We start from the raw sequence: 20,897 nt of genomic DNA on the forward strand, positions 1-20,897 counted from the left end.
CTCAACTTTTATTTTATTTTATTTTATTTTATTTTATTTTATTTTATTTTATTTTATTTTATTTTATTTTATTTTATTTTATTTTATTTTATTTTATTTTATTTTCAGCTATAGGGTAATTGTGGTCTTCTCTACTGATCTTACAACAACATGTATAGCCATCAATGTGCTGGTAGTGTTCCAGTCAGATTTATTGTATCTGAGAAATGTTTTCTCTAAATAAATTTCATATAGGCTTGGGAAAAGAAACAAACAGCTAACTTTGCTTTTTGTTTTAGGATCGCTTGTAACTTCTTCAGAAATAGAGCCTGTCAGGATGCATACTTGTTTATGTCTCTAACAACATGAGCATGGCAAGGACAGTCAGAAAATGCAAAATAAATCGCAGGTATGGTGATTATCCTCCCACCCCAGTTTCAGACATCTCTTTCCTTATAGTAAGACATAAGGCCTAACATTAAGCAGATGTATTTTAATGAAGCTTAAATTAGTGAGCTAAAAGACATTTAAGAAAGTTGTTGGGTTGTCATATGCAGGTTTCTTTCTCCCCCTCTCCCCTCCCCCCCCCCCCCCCATTTTGCATGGCAACTTACTTCATGCTATTCATTATAATCCTTGCTGACAACTATTTCCCCTAATTTATTCCATGTTGCAGTCCATCTGGTGCTTTAAATTCCAGCAGAAGTTTTTATAAAAAAGTTATTTTCAGAGCTCATTCAGCAAATTTTGCTGGAAGTATTTATTGGTTCTCATTGAACACTTTGAAAAATCTGAACAGTATGGACCAATTTCTCATTTTGGTTGTAATGATGAATACATATATATTTCAGTCCTGCTGGTGGATATATATGCAATGCATCTATTGCTCATTCATATCAGTCATATATATACACACACAAACATTACTATTCCAATAATACAACATATAAGTCACTCCAGGTTATTATAAGTGGACCTAGCAATCCAATACATCATTTTGGTCCTTTTGAGACTTCCAACTATAAATCTCTGAGTTGTTTGAGAGGAACTTCTGCCACTTATTTCCCTGAGGAGAAATTCACCTGGAATATTTTGGTCCAAGCAAACCAAAAATACAGCTTGTCCATGTTAAAGAAATCCAGAAGAACTTTGTTGGAGAAGCTCAGATGTCCTTGCTGGAAAAGAGTTGTGTATTCTTATCAGGTTTCGTGAAGTTCTAGTGACATTATCTGCATTTGTATAACAAGAACAAAAATATACACCATGTTGTTGAAGAAATCTGATTACTTTCTATCTTTAAATTCCCTAATGGAAATCATAGAAGAGTCCTTTACCCATCACTAATTTTCCTTCAGCAGCTGTTTGCAGAAACTGTTGGCACTGAGCAGCTAATTTTTTATATAAAGTCAACCACCATGTAATAGGAGATGTGTGTCAGCAGGGTCCCGATACACATCACTAGTTTTGTTGTAATCCAGAAATCTTAAATTGTCACTCTCTAATGGAACAAGAAATGGGTATTCTAAATTCATAAAGATTTATAAACATTCACTGCTGCCAGCTGACAGATATATGCATCACCTGCGGTTTTCTCATTCTTCAGTTCTCTCCTATGAGCCATGGGAAAATGATGTTCTTGCACCCTTCCTGCAGGGGTGAGAAATCTTAAGAAGGTCAAGTTAGAGAGTCTAAGTGAACTGGATGACTGAAAATGAACCAGCGGGGAAGAACAAACCACTTAATTTGATAAATCACGACACAAAAATATTGCACAGGAGATTCCATTGTGGATCATTACTTGCCTCGTGTTTGACAGGGTAGGCACTCGATGTTTTTATTGTAGGGCCCAGGACCTGTTGTGTGGCATCAGAGTAATGTAAAATATTCTGGTTTTGAATAGTCAGTCCAAGACAAAGGGGTTGTCAGAAAACACTTCTTCTTCCTCAGGTGAGAAGCTGATGTTTTATTACAAAAAGCAATACCCTCCACCCATACAGAAGCAACACATAAACCTCTTAAAACTGCATTTTGGGATACTGCCTGCAAAGAAGAAAGTTAGCATTCAGTCCTGAAACTGGTAAGTATTTCCGACTGAATTTCATTATTATCATGAATCAAGCTCAGCATAATCCACAAATGAAAAAGACTATTTTACCACTAGAATTCACCCTGATAGCCCTATATTGACTTCACTTATCTGTGCTTTACTAAAATGGCATCAAAATTTGATTTGACAAATGGAGAATCCATCATTTCCTGCGGGGAATTTACTGCAGTCTAATCATCTCCAGACTTACAAAAAAAAGCAGTGTCTAATTTCTAATGGGAAATGGTATGGATTTAGCTCCCAGCCACTGGTGTTTGATCTGCATTCCTTCTCCAGATTGAAGAGCCCTATTGCCTTTACTATTTCTCCTGCATGAATTTTCTCATTTGCTGTAATCAAAACACTTTTAACTTCTACTTTTTGATAAGCTAAAAGTATTCAATGCCCTTTAAATTTCTCATGGTAATTTTTTCCATCCCTCAGACTTGGATAGCTCTTGCTTTGTATAGAGTTTTAAAAAATGCATCTGACCAGATGTGGAAGGGAAATCATGTCCCAGAACATATATATATTTATATGGATTACAGGGTGTTACTGTCTTGAGAACTTATGCAAGATGGCTGATACCATGGTACAAACTCACTGGATAACATCTCCTTAATTTTTTAGGAAAATAGCTGTTTTTGGTTGTATGGAAACAGTTACATGGATACATAATATCCAGGAAATTTTTAAACATCAGCATTTTTGGGTCTTGGAAGAAATACAGTAATTTCCAGCCTCTTTGTTAATTCTGCTCCTGTATTCTCATAATCCATCAAATGTGGTATGGCCTATAAACAATAGAAACAATGATGGGTTTTGGTGTTTATTTCGTGATCACTGATTTGGGTATGAAAGTAGAGTTTCAGACTAGATTCCTTGGATTTCATAGAGATGAGACTCCAAATGTATTCGGTTACTTGTAGAAGAGAAACAGAAAGTGGATTTGTGATGCATATATGGAAGAATTCATCATCACTTATTTAATCATTTCCAAACAAAGGAAAATAGGTGAGATGAAGTTTTATTGGTGTGTGTATGTGTGCACATATCATTCCAAAGTATTTACATTGTGTAAATCAAAGGAAAACACACACTGCAATGTGAGATGGTCAATAAGTGTTTATGTTAAGCTAACAACAGGCAGCTGGGAAATGCATTTTTGACTGATGATCTTGCATATAGCTGTAGATAGTTCCAGCAATTTGTACTCAGTTTTAGGCTCTTGTCATTAACTGGGGTAAGTTACCAGCTAGAAGTAATTTGTAGTTTTAAATTAGTACAAGATTCATGACATTTCTCTTTTGGGATTGTTCCAGTGACTGGTTCCCTGCTATCATCTACACATTAAAATAGGTAAAGCTGCTGTGGTCAAACTCTATCCATCAGCTACCTGTTCCTGCTGTTCCCATGGAAGCCAAAAATTATATGTAAAAGGAGAGCAAAGGCAAATCATTGTTGACAAATCTTCATGGTTTTTTTTGAGCTTTCTTTATTTCCATTGAATTCTGTTTTTCACTTCAGGGATGCAATAACTAGTGAGTGTTAGTGTTTTAATTACCAGGTCCTCTGACCTGGAGAAATCGATTATTAGATGTCTGAACAGAGGAAGCTGGGTGGAGACTTTAGAATCATAGAATAGTTTGGCTTAGAAGGGACCCTGAGGGTGATCTAGGACAGCCTTAATGCAAAATTAAGGACAAATCCAAAATTAAGGATTAAGGACAGCCTTAATGCAAAATTACCTACTGGTCATGTAATACTCCTGCATGCTTGGAAACATGGTTTGAATGCTTTAAATCAGAAGGGAGTTGGATCTGTACACAACATTTTGCTTCTACCTTTTCACAGCATAATGAACAGCTCAACATTTTTACTGTGATTATTTTCACTGAAACATCTATAGGTCAGGTGATTACCAAAAGGAGCAAAAAATCAGGTTATCTGGTCTGTACTTCCAATATTTATAAGTGTCTTTTGATCGTGAATAGGAACAAAGCAGTCAACTGCCAAGAGACATTATTTAATCAGGTAGTTCATGAAACTCAGTTCTCAAATCTCCAGGGCCTCACCATGCTCCAAAGAAAGGTCAGGTAAGAAAAGCTATTCAGATGAAAGTATTGTAGAGCTTTTACCATGTTTAAAACGAGTATCAGTCACAAAATACAATTCTGTTCTGTAAAAGACTGAACTGGCACAAGCACTTCAGATGGTTCACATATAGGTATATGACTAATTATACAACCTGGGCTGAGGAGGATGCCCAGGGCAAGGGAGAAGCAGCAGAGGGCCCAGGCCCCAGGAGGAGGAGGGCAGGAGGGCCTCCAGGCCCACAGGCAGCAGGGATTCCCCAACAACCCTGCAGAGCCCCCGCTGGAGCAGATCTCCACCCTGCAGCCCGGGGAGGGCCCACGCCGCAGCAGGGGGACATTTCCTGAGGGACCTGTGGCCATGGGGAGTCCCTGCGGGAGCAGGGTGTTCCTGGGGGGCTGCAGTCCAGAACAGGGCCATAGGTGAGGAGGATGGGGTGGCTGAGAGGGGCTCCTCAAAGTCAACAAATTGAGTTTCTGGAGCCTGGGCCATCCCTGTGTGGTGGTTCGCATCCAGCCTCTATTGTTGCTGACAAGGCTTGGTGAGAAGACCTCTAGACTTCCTCGTGCTTTTCCCTTGTGTCCTGCTTATGTTTTGTACACACAGAAATGGACCAACAGCCTGCTTAGAAGCTAAGCTTCTAAGAAGTCTGTTTACAAGGAGTCTGTCAGGGTTGCTTGCAATGACGTGGAAGTCATGGAAATCAGGTTTTGAGGCTCTCAGCACACTTCTGACTTCATAGGTTCATGCTTCTGATTTTGAATGTGCCTCATCATGGGCTTCAGGAGCTGACTGTGATTAATCTTTCTATAAACTCTCTATCCTGTCCCCCCTTTGTGAATCATCAGGATTTAGTCACTGCCTGTTTCAGAGCTGGTTGTCCTGAGAAATTGCAGGAAGCTGCATGATACAATCTCGATGACCTTCTAGGTGTCAGCAACATATGACATTTTGCTGCCTTTTTCCTGCTGTTGTTTTGCACTTGTGCATTCACATTCAGTCTGCATTTGTATCAATGTACACATTTTTGCTACAATTTACCACAGCCCTAGAAGATTCCTGGGCTTCTATTATCTAATACATTATAGGCACACTGGTACCTGCTGGCAAAAATATGATAGATACCTCTTATGAGTTTTTTTTTTTTTTTTTTTTTTTCTCCCCACAAATCTCTGAGTCTGCTGGTGTTGCCCTTAGTATTTCAGCAATATGTTATAGTAAACTTTCCTCCTTCCTGATCTACCATTACAAAATAAAATTACAGTTTAGTTCCTTCAACATAATTATTTTGTCTATAAATTCCAATCTGATCCAGTCTTCATATTGTCTCTCTCCAATCCAATTTTATTGGATTTTGGTGAACTCTATGATATGTCTTCCTACTTTCTCATCCTCCTTATTTACTTTTTATTAGCACAGTTTACCCAAGACAAACTGGAAAAAGTTTGAGAGGAAAGGGAAGATATGCCTGCAGTTGGTAGGACAGACAGAAAGAAATCTATTGAGTAATGCCAAAAATATTTCTTTCACTTTTAAATACAATTCTAAAGTCTTTCTGTGAGCTGTCATGATACTATTTCAATGGCTGTCTTGCTGAATTCTTGTCAAGGACTACTTTGCTGGCTAATCAGAACTTTACTGGTTATTTTAGAGATTTCAGTAGACGTCACATCAGACATCACATCACTTGATCCAAACTCTTCCTTGCAGCACTCAGCTCAGAGTGACAACTGACCCTACCCTGAGATTATCTGCATAGTGATCAAAGCCAAATAGTATGGTGATTTGTTCCACAAATCCCAGTTACGAGAAAGTCAGGGTATTCAAAGGAAAACTGAATTGTGCAAGAGTGGGGCAGACATTTTTAATGAGCTCATATTAATAAAAAGGACTTTGTTTTCTGTGAGATTCCATCACATAGTATGTATCACAAAGTGTTAAATGCTGAAATGTTATTTCAGAAACCACACAAGGTTTGTATTTTCAGTCCTATGTTCTGCTAGTAACAGATGGAGGAGAAATATTTAATGTCATATTTAATATATTAAAAATGTATTTATATATTTAATATAATATATTTATATGTTTAATATAATATTTTATAAACCACAGGATGATTCCAGAGGCCTTAATGATATAAAACAAACCACAAATGTTCAATTGGAGGGCACTAAAAAAAGTGAAGCATTGATAGCTAGATAGAAGCAGTACTAGGGTCTATATTAATTTCTACAAAAATGTGCAATAACTGATTGCAAGTGCCCATGATCAACAGCACAGGCAGGCAATCTCAAGATTGCAGATAAGAGTGTAACAACATTAACTTATTGAACAGGCACCTTGCAACAGAATTAGATCTGCAGAGTAGGTCTCTCTGGTATCCTTTATTGCTACAAATGTTAGCAGTGCTTTGCTATTATGAAATGAAAATACACCTAGAGGGAGCAGTGGATGAACAAGATTAAGTGCCTGTGGAATACAAGTCCAAACTGGGGGCCAGATTTTGGCCAGAGCCATGTCCTTTTGTCCTATGCACACCAGTTTTCCTTAGATGGAAAAAGTAAGTGTATATGGATGGGAAAACAGAGACTCATGAGCTCCTACAAACCATGAAGAATCCTTGTGTTCAGTTATGCCTTGGGGACAGTTTTAGCCTGTATCACAGGTTTCTAGAATCTTATCCAGAAAATAAGGTGGAACCTATCACCTGGCTCACCATAGGTCCCACAAATCCTTCTGGCTTAATGTTAGTTCAGAAGGGTCGTACCTGTCCCAAATCCGCTGTCCATTACCTGGAAAACTTCATGAACACTTTGTTCTAACCACAGCTTCAATACAGCTAATAAACATTGGGTATGAGTTGGAAATTTTCTATGGGATTTGGCACCTTCTTTTTCTATCTGAAATCAGTTTCTACTGTGGTAAGAGGCAGAAAACACAAGAATGAGGCAAAGGTAAAGAATGATAAGGAGAATTAACAAGGAGCTAATGCATCCAGTTAAAATTTTAACTGTAGACTCTGCACTTTTACAGATAACCGCAGTGTGATGATACTCTTAGTTCAATTTGTTGGGCCCATCAAGGAAGGCAGTCTAAGGCATATATTAGTCTGTTTCTTCAGTTGGCATTTCTGTATCCATCAAGCTGTTTTAAGTAGCCTGAGAGTCATTTCACATAATGACCATTTTCCCTTAAGTTAGGCTGAGCCAAGTGTGGAGAATTAAAATTAATTATTCCATGAAAACAAAGGCTGAAATGTGATGAAGTTTGGCTGTTTGTTTGTTTGTTTTTCTCCTCTCTAGGCACTTGAATCTCCAGGCTCTGTCCTCCTTTTTTTCGTATGGCGTTTTGAAAGGCAATGACAGATTGTAAATTCAACCCAAGGTTGCTGAACCATTCAGCAGAGTTAAGGGAGGCCTGATGAATTTCTTTTACATGTCCTGCATAAGCTTGTATTATGCAGTCATTAACAATGTGAGTGATAGTCTGAAGTTTGTTGCAATTGCCATATGATCAATCATTGTACCTCTGTTTATATGGAAAATTTCTGCACCTCCTGTGAGTTGCTCAGATGCTGTTGTGCGTAACCTAGTATCCTTGAGGTAAGACACATCCTGGCCCTATGTTTGTGATGCTGACAATAAGCTTCAGCTTCAGCAATTGTGTGTGATTATAGGTGTCCAGGTCTGTTTGAGATGTTGAAGGTACTGTTATGGAGTGACAGATCTTTATCATCCATGGTAGCCTGGCATTTCCTTAAATCAGGTAGTTTAAAGTACCAGAAATTGGAAAAGAAAACTTCAAACAAACTGTACAGAGAAGCTTTATTATTATTATTATTATTTAAGAATCTGAATTCTGCAGTTCTGGGGCAGAGGGTTGCTCTTCTCACTTCCCAATAGATTTTCCCTCTTCCTAATGGAATCCTAAACTGATTTTGCACAGAAACCTCTAGGTACTAAATTTAACACTTGCTCCCCTTCAGAAGGCTTGTTGTTGACACTTTCAGTATGTTTTCCCTGAAAAAGTAACCAAACAAAACAAAACAAAAGGTAAAAAAGGTAGTTGAATCTGTTCTGTATATCGTTGGTAAAAAGAGTTTTAGGAAGAAAATTGGCTGGTTATTTAGCTCTGATCTTGACCAAAAGTTTTATTTCAGTGCTTCAGTCCCTTTCTCAGAGGACTCAACAGATGAACTGGCAACTCCAGAGTTTGGAATAGCGCATAGACACGTCCCCGAATAGAACACGGTTATGGTGGAGTTGATAACTTGACCACAAAGGGCACCAAAATCAGTCATGAATTCCGCCTGTAAGAGTAAGTTAAACACTACCAGGACTCATTCTTCAGCCCAGAAGACAATTGTCACAATGTGGTTTGCAGTAAAAGGGGAAAATTTGTCTGCTGAAACAGGGTGACCTTATTTACACTTATTCATAGCAATTAGTGCTGCCTTCTGAACCATGCCTGCTGAGGGACTGTGAGTTAGGACAGGGCAAAGCTACACCTGCAACCAAGACTACAGTGAACCAAGCTGGATGATCAGAAGACAGAGCTCCAGTGCGCCTTTCATTTACAGGTGTAGATGAATCCAGTTTAGCCTAATTCTGCCTTTGCCATGTTGCAGGTGGGGGAAATTGAGGCACAAAAACAACAGTCTTGGGCAGATTACAAAATTATCTTTCTTTTTTATTTTATTTTATTTTATTTTATTTTATTTTATTTTATTTTATTTTATTTTATTTTATTTTATTTTATTTTATTTTATTTTATTTTATTTTATTTTATTTTATTTTATTTTTCTGCTGGTATATACAAGGACAGAGAAAGGAGAAGGTTGGTTTGATATCCTGCAACACTCTGCAGTTTAAATGCCAGCTAAGGTAGAATGCAATAACACTGTGCAAATATCTACAAAGTGTAAACAGTTAAGGCAGGGAAGGAAACAAGTCAAAGGACTCTCATGAATAAGCAATTAGGACTAACATAAAGTGATAAAGCAGAGGACAATATCAGCTCCATGTCAGGGGGTTTTCATGAGATAACAGATTCCTTCTAATGGGAAGATTTAATGACTGGATGGATTATAGAATGAAAAACAACTTTAGACCCTGACAGACTGATACATAGATATGTGTGGCTTAAGAGAGCTATTAAGATTTTCTGACCTAATTTCCTTCAGTGTTTGCCCAGGGATGGTTAATGTTGAGGTGAGATGAATAAGTACAAAGGCTGTATGAAATCTTTTTCCCTTGTCTAAAACTTTTCCTTATTTATAGTAACTTTTAGTTTAGAATGGTTATTTGTCATTGTATTATTTTGGCCATCTCCTGGATGATGCAGAAGGCACTGCTGTTTAATACAAGACTCAGAGATCTGTACAGCTCCTCTCTTTGAAGGCTGGAGGTCTGACAGACTACATCCAAGAGACTGGACAAGTAAGAGAGCTGCTACTAAACCTAGAAACATGAAGTGTCAATGAATTTTAACATTTATAAGTGGACCTTATAACAGTTTCTATTTCTCACTTTAACTTGTGCACACCTACAGACCACTCAGATCCCTACAGATAGCTTCAACTGCCTGGGATGTCTCTTTCTGAACAAGCTGCTGTTTCGCTGATTGCCTCAGATGACACAAAAGACTCAGAGAAGTATTAGGAGGCATGTGCCTGGGCCTGATATATTCCTCCTACTGTGGATAGGCTTAAAGAGACCCTGGTGGCAGCAGTGGGCAGCGAGCACATCCAGCTCTGGAGTGCAGAACGTGGGGATGCCACCAGGAATTGAAACAGAAGAGTACTGGAAGAAACATTTCGTTATTAATCAGGCATAATATGCCAGTGGGGGAAATTATTATTCCAGGTAGGTTTTTATGTCTTCTTTTTTACATACTTCTTTTGTATGTTCATTATTTGCTAAAAGGCAGAATGGCTTTCAAATCATTTGGGCTATCTGAAAGCATCCCACAGAGATTAAACATCTCCTGCCTGGAGTTTTCTGTGTTCACACCATCAGAACGTCAATCTTCTTTCACCTGGAACCATAGTGGAGTATTTTAGCTGGATGTCTTTATCAGATCTCAGCTGACAGCCTGTCAAAGCATTCTTGGGGAATGACTCATTTGCAAATGGCTTTCCTACCTTTCTCTTCTCCCTTCATTCTGTTTTGCTGTCTTTCTCTCTCCGTCTTCTTAAATTGCATGCTATAAATAGCTCTTGAAGAAGGGCAGTTTGAAAAGCAGTGCATTTCATATAAATCAGTGGTAGGATGTTGCCAGGGCTGGAATTTCCTGGAGATTTGCCTGCAGAAAAAGGTGCATCCAAGCTGCTTTTGCATAGTTCTGAGTATGACTATCACAGTCTATCAAACCAATGACCTGTCCTGACTGCTGTCATGTGTGCGATTGTGATCAGTTATGCTACTAACCATGTTCCATGCTATACCTAAGAGAAAAGTTTCTTTTCAATCCTGAGTATTTCTTGTTAAGCCACTTAGTTGTAGTAGATGGTGACTGATCTTAGAAATTTTTATCTTACATATACATAGCTCATGGACCAAACAGTTATGATATATCTCCTCCTGATATATCTCCTGAGACGGTGAAAGGTTAAAAATTAAATTCCTATGCCAAACCAAAGTCTCTTAAACTTTCTTTTCATTTCAGTGCTTCTGGATGGAAGTTTCATGCACATGAAGTATTGATGAGTTCTGTTGAAATTTCCCCTTTGTTTGTATTGGAGGCCAAGAGCAAATCAATTTTTATTAAATCCATTTCCAAAGTATGCATGTTCTGTATCCCTGGAGAAGGATTAGTGCCTCTGAAAGGGGCATCCCCCATTTCTCTAACTTGCTCTGTGTTCCTCCCTACCCTTCTGCTTGCCTTCTGGTACCTCCTTGGAAGAGACCTTACACATAGTTAGTTCAAAACTAAAACAAATTATCTGCCAACACTCAGCTCTCTCAGATCTTTTCTGCTACTAAGTGGTATAAGATTGGACTAATCTTTTCTCTCTCACACATACACACTCTGTAAATTGAGTTCAAATGATTTGGAGGAGGATAAACCAGGCTGGCACCGCTCTCATGAATATCTAATAATCTAATCAGGCATTTTGAACCCGAGGCCTTCATGGATGTGGTTACTTGATTTCACTGTTTCTGAATTTGTTATACAGAAGTTAATCAGAAAGAACAATACAAGGAATCAAGTAATAACTGGTATCTGTTATCTCCATACAGGGACAAGTGATGCAACCACCAGTGATTTTATGCTTCTTCCTATGCATATAGGCAGTGCTGTGCTATACTTAGAATAATAAATTGAAGTGGTCAGAGATGAATTAATATATATATTAGCTTATCTGCCTGGTGACTTTCTTGCTTTATAACCAGTTTTAATTGACAAAGGTTAGCTTTAGCCTCAGGTTAGTTTTCCTCTTTAACCAGTGGAGGGGGAAAGGGCAATTCAGTACAAAAAGCTGACAGAAGTGTTGATAAGTCAGCCTGAAGCTTTTTAAAAGGAAAAAGGGGATGAAAGCTGATAAGCATGGAACCAATTCATGGTTTGGCTTTGTGAGTTGCCTTATAAACCTGTCTTTGTTCATGCATCCAGTGAGAATTTAAGCCTTTACAGGGCAGGAGGGTTTTGTCTGTTCTGCCAGGATTGTATCCCAGAAAATAATGGGGTAGCAAAAGTGCCAGTAAAGGCTGCAGGACCACAACAAACCCTGCTCCTCCCACTGCCCAAGCCTGTTATGTTGAAGCCGTGTCTGGTTGTGTTCTGTGACCAAATCCCTAACCACACCAAATGGATGTCCTTGTGTGTGTTAGCAGGGATGATTTTATGTCCTTGATTTCTGGTGAGTAATTTTGGACACATCTAAATTTAGATGCCATTGCCTTTGGAGATGCTGTGTAGTAATCCAGCTGGCCACTATCAGCTAATCCATCAAGATATAGGTCTTCCATAGGTCCCATGTTGTATCTTCCTGACCCATCTGAATGCTCTGGGTACCTAAGGTCACCTCAGATGGTACCAGGGGCCAAAGTTCAGGCAATGAATCTGTACCTAATGCATCTACCACCCTCTGGATTTAGGACTGTCCAGATTCATTTATGGTCAGTGAAGCTCTAGTCTGTGCAGTCAAGAGGTTTGCAGAATGACCTGACCAAATGAAGGCATCTAATTCAAGGTAAGGCAACCAGTGAGAAAACTGACTCTAAAGAGAGTCAGCAGCAAGTTTCTGAGATAGAAACCATGCACTATATACTTACACATTTGGCCAGATGAATTTATTCTCCAGTGTTATTGCAAGCATTCCTAAAAAATGCCTAAAAAAAGCAAAAAAAAACCAACACACCACAAAACAAAGCAAAGCAAAACAAACAAACAAACAAAAACACCTACCAACTACATAACCCTTGCTTGGAAAAGCATCTTTTGCTTGTGCCTTCTGTCTGGAAATGAGCTGATCAGTTAGCCAGCAGCAGCTACTGATGCTTCATTTTTCCGCTTTGCTGGAGCAAGGATGGTCTGCCGGTACTCAGTGCCCGGCAGTCTACCAGCCATGCTCAGTAAGCATGGTCCCTGCAGAGCAGCCACTACTTGGGGGCAAGAGTATTTTCAGATTTATGTATCTCTGGTGGGAAACAACAAGAAAGCAGCCTGGCTATGGACAGGATTTGTCCCTTGCACAGGGGCATTTGGCAGCAGAGACAAAGCTGTTGCTGGTGCCCGTAAATGAAGACCAGCTGCCAGCCAGGGTCTTCACTGAAAGAAATACCATGAATAAAATAGAAAGTGAATGTGAGAGCAGTATGCTTTGCTTATTAGGTAGAGAAAGCAGACAGAAAATAAATGGTTAATTTTAGAAAATCCTGAGGCCAAATCTGGAGGCACAAATAGTACTAGAAACTTTGGTGAAAGCTCTTCTCAAGCAAATCTAGTCACAAATGTAAGAGGTGAGGTAGTGTTGAAAGTGTTAAAGAGACTTTGTTACACTGCATGCTCATTCAGCCACAAGTCAAGTTAAATGGGAATGAGATACTGGCAATAGGATCTGCCATTATTTAGCAGGTGGTGTAAGGAAGATTTTTTTTGTTATCTGAGTTTTTAAGTGAAACCTCAAGAATTGAACACTTCTGTCTGAAGAGATATGAGAATGCTGTTATCTGCAAGTATTTACATTGAAGTCAGAGACTGTAAATGGTCCAATGGGAGAAATACTTGGTTTAATAAGCAGCTAATTTTTGGAGAGAGTTTTGCAGACAGGAGTGCAGCTCATTCATTTCTATGGGACGCCACTTTTTGCATTACAGGAAAAGGTGTGGATGAAGGACAATTTACCAGGCAAGACAACTGAACTGTTCATGGTAGGATCCCTCTCACATGACTGTACACATCATGGAGCCTTTTGAGTGTGTTTGACTCAGATTTCACCTGTCACACAGCAGAGTGAAGAGGGAGTGGTACTTGCACATTACGTGGACATCACAGACAGCATAGCTTGTTTCCTTTGGCTGCAGTCTCCTTTCCCTGCAAAGAATTACACTATATTCCTCTTAATCCTCTGATGGATATAGAGGTACAAATAACACTTCCTCTAAGGAAATGTTTTTTTATTTTTTATTTTTTCTGCTGACAGCATTGTGACAAGGAAATTTATTTGGAAGCAATCATTCTTTGAAGCAGGAAAAAAGAACAGGGACTTTAATCAATGTTAAAATCTTCATTTCAGATATATGGGAGAAAAATAGAAGAGTTAGACACTAGATGAAAAACCATTATGTGCGTCATCAGGCAGTACAAGTCTTTGCTTCGCAGTCCTCCTGGGATCTGGGACTGTGAGTGTATTAGCAGATAATAGATTTCTCTGCTGATGAGGATGATTTTGCACTTGTCAGTCTGGATCAGACCCAGGATCTTTCCTAGACCACTATTCTGTCTCCAGCTGTTTTAGTGAACCTGACTGCAGAGGAAGTGTACAAAATAATGTTGGAGATGCCTGTGAGATTTCTGTGGCCAGCAAAGTTTTTTTTCTGAGTAGTTAGAGGCTGATTTAAGACTTGAAGCTGGAGGGTTTATTCACTAAACTTCCTGTTTAGCTTTTTGCTTTTTGTCTTAAAACTTTGGCTATTTTCCTTACCCATAAAAAGGTCATATTGCTGAGGGTCGCATCGGGCAGTCTCTTATTTAGTGGTGCTTTGTGCCTGTCTGTCCCACGATGGCAGACCTCTCCATTCAGACAATGATAAAGACCTCTCCCTTAAAGACAATGATAAGATCTCCTCTGAGTCTTTTTTTTTTTTTTTTTTCCAGGCTGATCAGTCCCAGCTCTCAGCCTCTCCTCCTTTCACTTGATCCCAAACTGGCAGAATCAGTGAGTCCTGGAGCTATGAGAGCTCTGTATCAAAGCCCACAAAGAAAAGATTTTGTGATATTTTCTCTGTGTAGCTTGTGTAGCTGCTCACCCAGTTAACTTCTGTGTCCATTAGATGCTCTCAGCCACAGCTGGCAGAATGACAGAGGTCTCAAAGATACTCATCTCCTTTAAGTTTTATTAAAGTAGGTGGCAGGATAGAGAGGTTGTTAAGTTGTTAAGAGTGAGAAGAGGGATTCAATGACTATCCCTCCCAAAAGAGAGCCTGTAAGGGGAGCCCACATCTCATAGAACATAACAGGACCTGCAGATATGATGCTTTGCTGGTTCCTCTGCACACACAACACACCATGAAATTTCAATTGTACAGATCTGCTCCCAAGTAGCCCAAACCCTAATGATGCAAGTGTTTCAGACATGAGGTGGCAAACAAGAACTGCCACTTATGCCCCCATATGTTTACTGTTCATTTTCAATCTCATTATGTTTATCTGAGCTCACGATCTTGTAGAGTAAAGGGGTAAAACCTATTGCTGGATGTTGAATTCTGTGCGTCTGGGATGCTGAACGTGTAAATACAATACTGCATTGCTGCAGTTGATGTGTAAGACAATATAAAGATGCATTAAAGATAATGGATTGAGAACAGCAAGGAATATGAGATACATGGAAGTTATCTCCAGTGTGAGGATGCTTCATTTGATCTCTGAAAGCAGGAAAAAAAGAATATAATACTCCCACAGCTACTGAGGGGCTCTTCAAATTCAACCAACATATACAACTACGTAAGGAGAAGATGATATTGCTATACTGTGAAACATGAAGGCTCTTGCTATGTGCAATTATGTTGTCTTCTCCGACAACCTGACTGTGAAAAGAAGTAAATATCACTGCTTTCCGCCATGCAACAGCTGTAATAGTAATCACACTGTGGCCTCAGAGAGGGAATGCAAGCACAAGAGGCTTCCCCTCTTGGGGTCCTCTTAGGAAGAAGAAGGGAGGATGGACACAACTGACTGCTCTGGGGAAAACACAGGAGAAGGGAGGTAAAGTTAATTAGTGATGAATGCATATGGGTATATGCATGACTCCATATGTTTCTATGGACATGGCTTCCCCACTAACACCCTTAGTGTAGTTGAAGTGAATGGGAATAATGAACACATGACTTTCATTTCAAGTAAACCCAATCCACTGACTTAATTCCTGGTCCTAGCAAAGGGTTCGTGTTTTGCTCTTCTACATGCCAGGAAGTCAATGTGCATTCAGCAGTAATTGACATAACAATGTTTACTTTGGATTTTTTGTATGTTGTTGGTTTTTTTTCTTCCCCAGCAGCAAAATTATAAATTCATTATGTTCTTTTCACTCCTCTAATAAAGCAACCAAACAATTGGCTTGATCTTGTTAGAAAAGGGGAGTCACATAAGTAGCCAAGTTAGACAAATTCCACTTGAGATATTTGCTTGACTTCAGAGCTCTCCCATGAGAAATGTCCATGCCAAGTGTTCATCTCCTGGTATGACAGATGCTACGCCATACTGTCTTTTATATCCCTAGGATCTGGGTCTGTAAACTTGTATTTTCAATAGAAATAAAACATTTGGAGAGAATGCTGCAGGGATTAGGTTTTTGGCTATTCTTCCACATTTGCCCTTTGGAACTGGGGAAATATTTGTGAGGATAACTGCAGTAAAGATTGGGAAACATTCAGATGGTGCAGGGAAGGGGACTACATAAATAAACTGTATAGAGAGATGCACAAATTGCATTTAACAGCTGAGCCAATGAATCACCATTGTTAGAATACATTTGATTTTCTGTGTGCACAGCAATTATAGGAGATAGCTTGCAGGTGAATGTAGAGATGATAGATTCAGGTCTCTGCGCAACAATGACAACTGATATAATGAAGATCTAATGAGAACAAAATTGAGATTTAGAGTTACAGATGGCATTCCTTTCCATCACTATCTGAGAAACATTATTTTCTTCAAGGATCTGCAGTATCGTTTTTCTGTGGTGCTTTAGAACAGAACCAGCCGTCAGTAGGACTAGCTATACAAAATGACTGGGGAGTGTGTTAGGGAATTATGTCATCTAATTTTAGCAGCCTAAAAGATAAGAATCTTGTCCAAATCAGCTGTCTAGTGTCACCATAGGTTGGATGGAAACAAAGACACCCCAAGAAGACAACAAATTTCAACTACTGTTATCACCCAACTACAAGTATCAGGTCCTGAAACCCCTATAGAATTTTTGCTTAACTTTTGGGACTTGAAATTCTCAATCCCTTGAGGTTTTGGTCAGAAGTGAGTCCTGTCTGTCTCATTTCTAGAGATAAGGTACCTTGTAACTCTGACAAGTAGCAGACTAAGAAAAGTGCAAACTTTCCCCGGCTCCCTGTACGTTCACTACAAAGCTAACATCTTCCCTGAGCGAGCACCTCTTCTTCATTTTTCTTATTTCAGGGAACCTCTCCTGTGGCCCGGTATTGAAAAAGAACCAGTTTTCACATTTATGAGCAGCTGCTGCTGTCTGAAATCCTGTGGAGATGTTGAGCTCGACAGCTGCTTTGTGGTAACTATCTTCACCTTCGTGAGGCTGCTGCTCTCTCTCTGCTTTCCTCTGCAGGTCTGTTGGGCTCCAAGAGGCAAACCATGGAGAGTGGGGTTATGAACTTCCCTGTCTGCCTTGATTATCAGCTGGAGCTTCATTTTGGCTCCTCCTGCCCAGCAGAGGCTGTGGGTCTCACCCATGCGTTGTGCTGGTGACCACCATCACCGTAGTGGTGTTTCTCCCCGCACTGGCTCTCAGGTATCTGTGAGCCTGAATGCTGGATCTGGCTTTATGGATCTTTCCTTTCTTTGTTTGCAGACATCAAATTTAGGTGGTTTTTAATTCCTTGCAGCAATGCTGCAGGTGATGCCAACCAGAGCATTGCCATCTCTGCAGTCTTTCCTGCCTCTCTCCTTGTCTGTTTACCTTCTCAGTGTGGTGGTTTTGGTTCCTACTATGGCTCTGCCTCCCCCTCCATCCCTTTTCAGCTGTGAAAATGTTTTTGTAGCTCAAGCCATGGCAGCAGATGGCTCTTTAACTTCATCATCGTTGTTGCAATTTATTCCCTCTCCCAAATTCTGGAACAACCAATTTCTGGCTTCTTATCCCTTGCTGTTTGTTAGGATGAAAACCAGTTACAGGTATGAAAACTGCTTATTTCCTACACACACAAAAAAAGTGCAGAGCTCACTGCCAAGCTCACTGCAAATCCTGAAAGAAGGTTTCTGCTGAATTTCCATTAGTGATCCAGTAACAACCCCAAAACAAGTGAGGGTTCAACCTTTTAATCATCACTGGGAAAATCAAATCAATGCAATTTTTTTAAAATTATTTTTATATTTATTATATATTATATATATGTATATTTATATAAATTTTATATATTATTTTTATATCCCATACTACAGGGATACTGCTACTTTTTTTTTTTCATATTTTTTTCCTTTCTGCATTTATTTTCTGCTCTGCCTGTTCAGGCTGTGAACTCCTCAAGGTAGAACTATCCTTCCTGACGAGTCGGTCAATGGGCAGGCATGAGGTGATCCCCGCTGCACTCTCTACTTACTGTAGGATGCTTAATGGCCTGAGAATAAGGGTGGTAGAAATATTTAACACCTTGCTGAAGGCTGTATGCTTTGGAGGAATGACCTTAAGGGTCTCAGTGACTATGAATTCTCTTACCTGGTGTGGTGGTTTTGTGGTACTCTAAATTTTCAGGAACGCACATGTGCATTTCAAGACAGGCAACACTAAAACTAACCAAACCCATTTCTCCCCAGGTGGAAAACCACCTGGGGAGTGTATTTCAGTCTGGTTCCATTCAGTGATCTTCTACTTCTGGTTCTGGGCTCCAAACCATCATTTAGGGTGGAGAGACATCACCCATAGCTTCCCCTCTGGGAAGGTCTTCCCCTCTGCATCTTTTATCTGTCCTATACCAACTTGTTTCTCACTGCCCTGTGTGGAGAGAGAGGTCTGTGCTCCTCTGTCTTCTGTTTGCTGCTTTCTGTAGCTGGAGATTGCAGTAATATAGTTATCCTGAAATTAGATTTACTTCTGATTTGCTGATTTTCACCAAGGTAACAGACAAGAATCAAGCTTAAAGTCTCCAGGACAAAAAAAAGAATAATAATAATAAAAAAAACTAGAGTGATCTTTGTGGCTACAAATGGGTGCTTAAGAGTTTCACCCAGAGGAAAAAGCAGTGTGGGGAAAAGGGATGCTGAGCATGGGGAGTTCCCTGCAGACCTTTTCCAACACTGGGAGACCCTCTGAAGAAGGAACGAGCTGCCATGCCATTATTTACTCTGCTATTTTTAGAACAAACCACACACATTTTCCTGCCATAGCAACTGGTGCGTCACTTGGTATTTGCAATGCACACACCATTTCTATGAATCATCATTAAAGTAATCATCTTTGTGACCAGCGGACTCTAGCAAGTGACTCATTAAGAGAACCACTGGAAAATAATTAGCACACATACTTGTTTATATGCCTCTGTTTCCACAGAGGTCTTGTTCTTGTTGTGGTTTGGTTTAACTCCAAGGGAATTCTGCTTTCAGTGTAAAACACTTGTTTCAATCAAGGTAATTACCTGAGCAGTACAGTTTTGTGTACAGTGTTTCCATTAAACCATCCTATTTATCACGAGAGTAAATGAAACAGTTGTAGTCAGTTTTAGAGCAGCTCTTGGCAGTGGTCCAGACCAGTGGCTTTTTTTTTTTTTTAGATGTCTGCGTTGATTTCAGCTAGAGCATCTCCTAAAATTGTATTTCTCTAAAAACCTCATTACAAAATGCTTCAGATGCAGAGATCGCTGCCTCAGGTGCTTAGCAAGTTCTCTGAGGTCACAGCTCCACAACCTACTGTGGATTTCATTTGAAAATGAGTCCCTGCTTTTTTCCTCCCCTACAACCCACAGGTGTTCCTTTGTGCAGTAGCTGAGATACACAGGATTGGAGCAAAGTGTTGTTTGTGTCTACAAATGCCACTTTGGCAGATGTTCTCTTTTCAGCTGTGTTTCAAATATATTCTTTATCAAGATCCACTGCTAACTTCTGAGCCTGGTGCTTTTCAGCAGTAGCTAAAGAAATGCTCATTGTGTTTATAGCTGTGATTTACTGTGAAGAATTGAAAAATTGTTTATACTTTCTGTGCAATGAAAAATCGAAGTTAGGTGCAGGATTAAATTGCTTAAGCATGGGTGCTTAGTGCTAGCTGGGCTATTGTAAGATGTTCTCCAGAAAAGTATGACTTTTCTATAGCCCAGTGTTATCTCTGCCAGCCAAAATGGATGTCTTGCCCTTTGTGCATGGGCAGCTGTGTCAGCTTCAGATCTCCACTGATGATAGAGTTAAGCTGAGTGTAGGACTCAGTTGCTCATGTGAACATCTAGTGCCATTTGCTATTTCCTTCCAACCTCTGGATGCTCCAGGATGGCTTGGATCTCCACTGAGTCCTGTGAGATGTCTTCCAGTGTGGGATGGATGTTTTGGATACTTCATAGCATCTCAAATGACTCTAGATTTTTGCATTTAGGCAACTAAATCAAAAACGCCCAAGTACCTTCATTTAAATAACTAAAGTTAGGTGTCTCCTTCTCTCCCATGAAGTTTTTCTTGACTCTAATAATCTGTTACTTGACTAAGTGTTTGATTTGCCAGTTCATGGAAATGTGTACACTGCATAACTGCTGATTTCTTCAAAGAAAGGTATTTTCTGCCCATTGAGGAGAAGATCATAGAAGATCATGCTTTGCTGCATGTTTTAAACACCCCGACTTTGCAGCATTACCGGAGAGCAAACTGAGATGCTGTGAGCTGAAATAAGTAAAGAATAAATAAATAAATCTTTCCATTTAAGATAAAATAACATGCCTGTTTTCTGCAGTGAATTTGAGTGTGCTTGATAACATCTATTTACATTCACTCTGTTTGACATATGTCAAAGAGCTGCTATGAATGCCTGGAAAATACAAAGCCTAATTATATTAACTACACTACCAGAATAACAGGGAGCTGAAGAGTGTCATTTATAAGCTGCTAAATATTAGACCAAAAAGCTAGATGTTCACACTCTTTTCAAATAGCGATGACCCACCTGTGTTTGAAGGGACTACCAAGCCGGGAAATATCCACCTGTGCTGTTTAAAGTTCTGTCCCATGAATGGACTACATATGTTGTGAATGACTGGAGCCAAGTGTATTGAGGAATAAATTAATCACTTAAGAAGAACTTAATGGAGACATAATGGAAGACAATAACCAAAGGAAGAGCAGATGATGTCGAAAAGAT

At 39.5% G+C, this 20,897-nt stretch overlaps 1 long non-coding RNA gene across 1 annotated transcript; it reads left to right on the forward strand.

Annotated features, from left to right (window-relative positions):
- The first annotated feature begins 276 nt into the window (after positions 1-276).
- On the forward strand, positions 277-2,881 carry LOC137851864 (uncharacterized). Its single transcript, XR_011093551.1, has 3 exons — positions 277-388; positions 1,927-2,056; positions 2,696-2,881. It is a non-coding gene; the product is annotated as an uncharacterized lncRNA (long non-coding RNA).
- The last annotated feature ends 18,016 nt before the right edge of the window (positions 2,882-20,897 follow it).

Source organism: Anas acuta, chromosome 2 (assembly GCF_963932015.1).
Source record: "Anas acuta chromosome 2, bAnaAcu1.1, whole genome shotgun sequence".
Lineage (NCBI taxonomy): Eukaryota > Metazoa > Chordata > Aves > Anseriformes > Anatidae > Anas > Anas acuta.